At 54.6% G+C, this 8,565-nt stretch overlaps 1 pseudogene; it reads right to left on the minus strand.

Moving 5' to 3' along the window:
• Positions 1–4,796: 4,796 nt before the first annotated feature.
• LOC123115493 (E3 ubiquitin-protein ligase WAV3-like) lies at positions 4,797–7,009 on the minus strand (annotated as a pseudogene).
• Between the last annotated feature and the right edge of the window lie 1,556 nt (positions 7,010–8,565).

The raw sequence follows: 8,565 nt of genomic DNA on the forward strand, positions 1-8,565 counted from the left end.
TGGGGGAGTGGGGGGGGGGAGGTTATGGGGCACGGGATGGGCCGGTTGGGGCCAGTGGGGATTTGGGCCGGCCTGGCAGGTCGTGGCCCAGTTGGGCCGGTTGCCTGCTGGGCCGGAGCCCAGGGGGGGTTTCTTCTCTTTTGTTTTGTTTTAGTCTTGTTTTCTTTTCTTTTATTTATTTACTTTTCTGTTTTAAATCAGTTTAAATTATTTAGACATTTTATAAAATTGTGTCTATTACACCATATTGACTTATGTAAAATATGGCATCTCCCGAACATTTTTGTTTTAAATTTTGAAAAACTTTTGTTGTTTGCCTATATTTTAAATTTGAATTTGAATCTTTTTGAACTAACACGAGTTTACCAACAGTAACCTAGGTGACGTGGCATCATTAGCGCAGGGTTACTGTAGCTTGATTACCCGGGCGTCACACTGCTGCTCCCGCGGCGGATCGACGAGGTACCGAGGCGGCGCACGGCGATACGGCGAAACTCAAGACCCTGCGCGACTACCACCGAGCGCGCGGCTTATGCTTCAAGTGTGGCGAACGATGGGGACAGGATCATGTGTGCCCCACATCCGTGCAGCTCCACGTCGTGGAGGAGCTGCTGGAACTCTTCGACATCGACGACACCATCGACTCCTCACCCACGGCCCCAATAACTGAGACAGTGATGGCGATCTCGTGCCAGGCCCTTTTCGGTGGTGTCTCCGCAAAGGCATTCCAACTACATGCGTGGATTCAAGGCCAGGAAGTGCTCATCAATCACACGCTCGCCGCAAAGCTGTCAGGAGCGCGAACTCTACCACGCGCTTGCAAGGTCTGTGTAGCTGATGAGGGCGAGCTCGCCTATGTCTCTGAACTGCCAACTTGTGCATGATGCACCCAAGGCAGTGAATTCATCACAAATATGAAGATCTTGGCGCTCGACACTTACGATGCCATCCTGGGGATGGACTGGCTGGAAGCAAGCAGACCGATGACAGTTGACTAGCGTGCGAAACTCATTGAGATCAAAAACCCCGACGGTGTCACTCGTCTGCAAGGTCATGAAGCCCAATCTTCAGAATGCTCAGTGATCAACGCATTGCAATTGCAGAATCTGTGCAGAACAGGAGCTACTACACATATGGTGTATGTGTGTGCACCCTCCACAGAGGAGGACAACCCAAATGCAGTACCAGACAGCATACATCAAGTAGTCGATGATTTTTCTGTGACTTTTAGTGAACCGGTGGGATTGCCGCCACGGCGTGACTGTGATCACAAGATACCACTGATCCCAGGAGCTCAACCTATCAACATACGACCTTACCGTCATAAGCCTGACCATAAAGATGAGATTGACGCTCAGGTTGCAGAATTGCTTCATCAAGGAGTGATCTAGAAAAGCTCCAGCCCATTTTCTTCTCCAGTGATCTTGGTGAAAAAGAAGGATGGCACGTGGCGGATGTGCGTAGACTACAGACATCTGGATGCAATCACAACAGTGGCTAAGTTCCCGGTGCCCGTAATTGAAGAGCTTTTGGATGAGTTACATGGAGCATTTTGGTTCTCGAGATTGGATCTTAGGTCAGGATACCATCAAATACAGCTGGCACCAGTCGAGGAGTACAAAACAGCATTCCAAACCCATTCAGGTCACTACGAATTCAAGGTGGTCTCCTTTGGGTTGGCTGGGGGTCCGGCCACATTCAACGGGGGACTCCATACCGCACTCCAATCCCTACTCTGCCACTGTGTGTTGCTGTTCTTCGACGGCATTCTCATTTTCAGCAAAACTCTGCAGGATCATGCCAGTCATCTACGACAAGTGTTCCAACTGCTGCTGCGAGATCAGTGGAAAGTAAAACTCTCTAAGTGCGAGTTTGGTCAAAAGAAACTTTCCTACCTCGGGCATGTCATTAGTGAGAAAGGCGTGGCCACAGAACCCAGTAAAGTTCAGGCAGTCAGTGCATGGGCAACTCCAACTGACACAAAAGGGGTGTGTAGCTTTTTGGGATTGGCTGGCTATTACAGGCATTTCGTGAGGAACTTTGGTGTGATCGCTCAACCTCTTTTCAACCTCTTAAAAAAGGGGGTACCCTTCATCTGGACGAGCAACACGGACACAGCCTTTCAGTTGCTCAAGCAGCAGTTAATCTCAGCCCCGGTTCTGGCCTTACCTAACTTCGAGGAACAGTTCATTGCAGAAACGGATGCTAGTGACAAAGGAATTGGAGCTGTTCTGCAACAGAAAGGACATCCCATCGCCTTCATGAGCAAAGCCCTATCACCAAGATATCAAGGGCTGACAACTTATGAAAAAGAGTTCTTGGCAGTCATCATGGCAGTGGACCAATGGAGATTGTATCTACAACATGCAGAATTTGTGATATACATAGATCATAAGAGCTTGGTCCATCTGGAGCAGCAAAGACTCACCACTCCCTGGCAACAAAAAGCTTTTACTAAGTTCCTAGGTCTTCAGTATAAAATCAGGTACAAAAGGGCTCTAAAACACGGCCGCAGATGCCTTATCTCGCGCCAATCCCTCTGCTATGCTATCTGCGCTGACAGTATGCCAACCTACATGGTTGGAAGACATCAACAATAGTTATAACAGCAATCCCCAGGCCCGGCGTTTGCTCGAGCAGCTAGCTGTACGACTAGACCCCAAAGGACGGTTTACTCTGCAACAGGGCATCATTCGCTTCCGAGGGCGCATCTGGCTGGGTGGATCGACAACAATGCAACAACAAATCATTGGAGCCTTCCATGATAGCTGACTGGGGGGAGGGGGGCACTCGGGCTATCCACTTACATATCGCAAGATTCGACGCCTGTTCGCCTGGCCTAAAATGAAAACACATGTGCAGCAGTATGTGCAATGCTGCTCGGTCTGCCAACAAGCAAAACCAGATAGAGCAGCTTCTCCAGGCCTCTTGCAACCTCTGCCAATGCCGAAAGAGCCCTGGGATCTTATCACTATGGATTTCGTGGATGGACTGCCGCAATCTGGAAAGCACAATTGTCTTTGGGTGATCATGGATAAACGCACCAGATATGCACATTTCTTGCCCTTAGCCCACCCGTATACAGCATCCAAGGTGGCGCAACTCTACATGACTCAATCCTACAAGATACATGGGTTGCCAGGAGCCATTGTCTCGGACAGAGATCCGGTCTTCACCAGTCACTTTTGGCAAGAGTTGTTCAAGTATGCAGGCACAGAGCTTCGGCTGAGCACAACAAAACACCCTCAAACAGATGGGCAAACGGAACGCGTGAACCAGTGCGTTGAAACCTTCTTGCGTTGCTTCACACATGCATGCCCCCGGTGCTGGAGTTATTGGATCCCACTGGCTCAGTTTTGGTACGACTCCTCACACCATTCGGCCATCGGCATGTCACCCTTCAAGGCCATGTTTGGCCACGAGCCCAAGTACTGGGGCATATCAGCATCCACTTCATGCTCAGTACCTTTCTTATCGGCCTGGCTGGAAGAGCATGCAATCATGCAGAATTTGGTGCAGCAACATCTTCATCGTGCCAAGAACTACATGAAGATACACGCTGATTAGAAGCGCTCTTTCTGCGAGTTCGAGGTGGGCGATCAGGTTTATCTGAAACTTCAACCTTACATTCAGACATCCATTGCTCCCCGGGCAAACCACAAACTATCCTTCAAATTCTACGGGCCGTTCCCCATCATCGAGAAGATCAACGCAGTGGCCTACAAACTACAACTGCCACCACAGGCCACGGTGCACCCCGTGTTTCACGTGTCCCAGCTTCGCCGAGCTTTGTCGCCGGGTATGACAGTTCAGTCTGAACTTCCTTACAACACTAACGATTTGGCTGTGCCTAGTGAGATCCTATAGTCTAAATGGCGCCGCAAGAATGGGGGCATGATCGAGCAAGTCAAGGTCAAATGGACTGGCGCCTCCAACCTGGACGACACTTGGGAAGATCGGCAAGCACTGCAGGCTCGCTTTCCCCACGCAGTGGCTTGGGGTCAAGCCGCCACTCAAGGAGAAGGGGATGTTAGCAACCCTAACAGTGCGGACCTGCGAGCCAGCAAGCAACACCAGGAGGAGGCGCGGCCCAGCCGCACCAAGAAGCCCAATCCAAGGTACACGGGCCTAGAATGGGCCACGGCCAGGCAGCACTCTACTTAACCTGGAGCGACGACTGGAATGGCATCCAGTGGATCAAGAACAACCTGGCGGCGGCTACCTACTTTCCTTTCCCGAACCCTAGTTCATCCCTCTTATTCCCCATTCGAGCATAGCTCCTGTAATCGATTGTAATAGCTACTACTTCAAAGAGCATAATAGATCAACCCCCCTACCTTGAACCTATCAGAGTGGTGGTGTGAGAGCGCTAGAAGGGTGAAAGTAGGGGAGAAATGCATGGGAGGAGGGAGACGGGGAGGGTGTTTTACTTGTTCCCAACCATGCAGCAAATCTGCTGATGAGTAGATTTTATTGACTCAAAATCAAAATCAAGAAAGGGGATATAAACATAGTAAACACGTATCCAACTTCTACATGACGAAGATTCGCACAACCAACAAAAATGCGCACACAACAAAAAAATTAAGCCCGCAAAGAGCGAACCATACAAGATCGAAGCTTTGCTTACACACATAAAAAAACCTCCGAAGAAATCAATACAATGGTTGACGAACTACAACAATGAACCTGCGCACTTACCATTTCTTGGCATCGAAAAAGACAATGAGGGAGATTCTTGGGCAACAACACCTCTTGGAATGGGAACGACGCCCAATCATCACCGTCATCGCTCCAACCATCAAAGATCGCCGATGCTCTGATTGCCAGTGCATATTTCGCCCCATCAGGTCAAATTTGTATACTTCATTATTATATATACTAGTATCTTTTTTTAAGTTTGTGGACGAAAGAATCACATGCAATCAAAGTTTGTGGACTGTAGAGAGAAGCTCTCCGATCAAAGGTCAATCCTGATCCTCTACCTCGGTGGGTTCAGTAGTGTGCGCTCCTTTGCCGCTCCTTACTCCTCTGCTGCGACAGCACCGTCATTTCACGCGATCTCCGCGATCTGTCCAGCATGTCCATCATCGCCGGCATCACGTACGAGTACGACGCCGTGGCGCCCGTCGTAGATATTACCATCGTGCCAAGGTCCGCCTCTGCCCTGCGGCACGTCGTCCCACTGTCGCCAGACATCTGCCGCGATGTCGCGCGCTGCTGCGCGTGCGAGCTCAGCCCTGCCAGCATGTACGCACGCCCAGACAGCTCGTACCGCCGCCGGTCCACCACGCGGGTGCTCATCTCCTGCAGATCTCGGGACAACTCTATGCAAATGGAGTCCCCCGCTCGGGCCGCCGCGGAGCACGCCACGGCTCGCTGCCCGCTCTGGAGTATCTCGGCCGCCTCCTCGTGAGCGCCCCGCTCTGCCGCCGCACGAGCCGCGGCGATGCCGTCCGTCGCCGCCAACCGGACGCGCTCCCGCTCGACCTCCGCGCAGCGCTCCAGGCTCACCGCTCACGAGGGCCTCAGCACCACTGCGTCCTCGCCGTCCACGTTCGTTGGCCGTCCAGTCACCATGTCTCGGTAAGCGCAGCTGACTTGCATCAAGTGGGTGACATCCGTGGTGGATCGGGCCCTCGGCACGTCCATGAGCAGCAAGAAGCGCCTCTCCTCGTCGGCGTACAGCTCGCCGACGTCGATGGAGGCGGAGCAGCCATCCACATTGATGTGGCTCCTGTAGCAACCAGAGTTGACCGACCGGACGCGCACCCCCGATTGCGGGCACGCGATGTCAACGTGCAATTCCTGCACGGCGACCGAGAGGAGCCCCCCGATGCATTGAGCGAATGCGTCCTAGATGTCCGCCTCATTCTCGATGAACGAGAACGTGCCGCCGGTGGCCTCGGCGATGGTATGCATCGCCGCCGCGTCGTGGTCGGTGCCGAACCCAAACGTGTGGACAGGCGCGGACCGGTTGCCGGCTCCGGTGTACATGAAGGAAGGAGGCACGAGCGCGTCGTAGTTGGCATCACGGCCGCGCCTGGGCACGGTGTACGTGTCCTGCCCGTCCGACAGAAGTATCACGCTCGCGACGGCGTTCCTGTGGAGGCGCTCGTCCAGCACCTTGGCGGCCTTGCGCAGGGCGGCTCTGATGTTAGTGCCGCTGCCCGCTGCGAGGGACTGCACGGCGCGCTTCGCCAGGTCCTTCCCGCCGTCCGACTCCGACATGCGCGCGAGCCGCATCAAGCGGTTGGCGCCGGACGAGAAGGACACGACGCAGAGGCGGTCCGCAGGGCCGAGGCTGTCGACGACGAAGCCCATGGCCTGCTTCAGCAGCGCCAGCTTGCTCCCCACCATGCTGTCGCTTACGTTGAGCACAGTCACCAGGTCAATTGGCGCCCCCGCGCGCGGCGGGGCCCCTCCGGTGGCGGCGCCACTAGTCCCCGGAGCCCTGGCGTGCACGAGCACGGCGAAGTTCTCGTGGGGCGCGTCCCGTGCCAGAGATGAGTACTCGCAGTGCGTGCTGAGCGCCACCGCCAATGACCCGCTGGACGTCGCACTCGCGGCACCATACTGCCGGTCACCGAGAGGCCGAGGCGCCCGGAGCACCGGGTCATCGTCGTCAAAGATGCGTGGCTCCATGGGCCCGAAGAACGGCTGTGCCGGCGCGCGCGACGCTGGCGGTGGCTGTGACGGCGTGGAGCTCTTGGAGGAGCGGAAGGACGGCAGGTCGCGGCATCGCGCGCTGCAGAGCGGGCAGGCTTGGCGGCTGCTGGCGAGGCTCCCGGAGAGACATCGGTAGTGGCACTGGTGGGAGCAATCGGCCGTGAAGCCGCTGCCGCCGCCACCGCCACGGCACATGTCGCCGTTGCAGATGGCGCAGGTGCTGCTGTTGCTCTCCATTGCCGCCCCTGGCTTGGCTATGGGCCTCTGACCGCAGGCAGAGGAAATTGTGGTGAGAGAGGTTTGACAAATAGTACAGGATGATAGCGATTGCATTATTGCTGACTGCGTTCCCGCACGCTCCATGTTGAACACGATTTAAATTGATACTCCCTCCATTCCACCGCCGAATAAGAATTCCAGTGCTGATTTCGCTGACGTGGTAAGTGGTACTGAATCAGCTCAGCTGCATGCCCCCTTCTTTTGACCGGTACTACGGCCGGCGGGCAACGTGCCGGCCTGAACCGATATCGTAGTACTAACACAAGACCAAACCGCCAAAGTTGGTCCGGTGCCCTCGGGGGCAAGCAACCTGCACCGGCTGGTGGCGATTGGGCGCTCTTCGACGTTGAGGGGGCAATGGCGGTTTCTGATCCGTCCCCTTCGGCGGGCGGTTCTTCCTCGGCAGATCGCTCGGCGCATCGTGTGGAGGAGATGATGAAAATGCTTCGGCTGACAGCAGTCGAGGCGCGTCCTGTGGTTTTGGATGACGAGGATGAGACCGATCTAGTGACAACGTCTTTGTCGCTGAATTTGGTACCCATGTGGACGGAACTAGGGTGATCGATGGCTCACCATGGTGGTGGGCAAGCATGATGTTCTGCGCAAGCTCTTTGATCTGAACATCCAACCTCTTCAAGCCAAGTTTGATCGGTTGGCCATATGGACCCGGATTATGAACCTGCCACCAAGGTTGATGAAAGCTAAGCTTGGTATGGAACCTGCCAGGCCCATTGGTGATATTGGTAAGGTGGATTGTGATGCTGACGGTTGCTGTTGGGGTGGATACATGCGGGTTAGGGTTGAGATCGCCATCCAAGAACCGTTGGTCCACTATGTGACTGTGAGTTCGGTCAGGCTCCAATCGACGGACACCTATTCCGTGATGTATGAGAGACTGCCTTTTCACTGCTTTTCATGTGGGATCCTCGACCACTATTTGGTATTGTGCCCTAACCCCGGCATGAGGGATGCGAATGGAGACTTACCATATGTGGCGAAGAAGCTCTGCGTTTCAGATGAGGGTCACAAAAAGTCCGATGGTTCAAAATCATCTACCGCCTCTTCCACTGCTGGGACGGATGACAAGTCGGGCGGCTCTCAGGTCGGCCTCATGTGGTCGGGCTACTGCGGGTGTGCCTCGGGCTTCCAATGCAGCGGACGGCGAGGTCTCCTCTCCTCTCAAATGGGCTAGTCGAGGCCGTGGTTGTGCGCCCTCCTCCCGTGGGCTAGGGAGGAGAAGGTCGACTGCCACGAGCAGGGAGCTTTTCTCTGGTGGTCAGGAGAAGAACGACACTTCTGGGTAGAAGCGGAAATCAGCCAAGTCACTCCCATCGGGTTCGGCCCAGGATCAGGAACTAGCTGATGCCAACTCTCTAGCCCGGGTCTTGACTTCAGATCCTCTGCCTGCTGCTTCTGGTGTGAAGCAGGTCACTGATATGGAGTCCAACAAGAAACAACGTACATCAGACCCTCGATCGGCGGATCCGGCAGCGGCTGCAAGGCAGCCCCACCAGACACAATGAGTATCATCTGCTAGAACTGTCGAGGCCTGGGGTCGGACTCGACAGTTGGCGAGCTTCACTGGCTTGTGAAGCTCTACCGACCCTCCCTCCTCTT

The sequence above is a fragment of the Triticum aestivum genome, chromosome 1A, assembly GCF_018294505.1.
Source record: "Triticum aestivum cultivar Chinese Spring chromosome 1A, IWGSC CS RefSeq v2.1, whole genome shotgun sequence".
NCBI lineage: Eukaryota > Viridiplantae > Streptophyta > Magnoliopsida > Poales > Poaceae > Triticum > Triticum aestivum.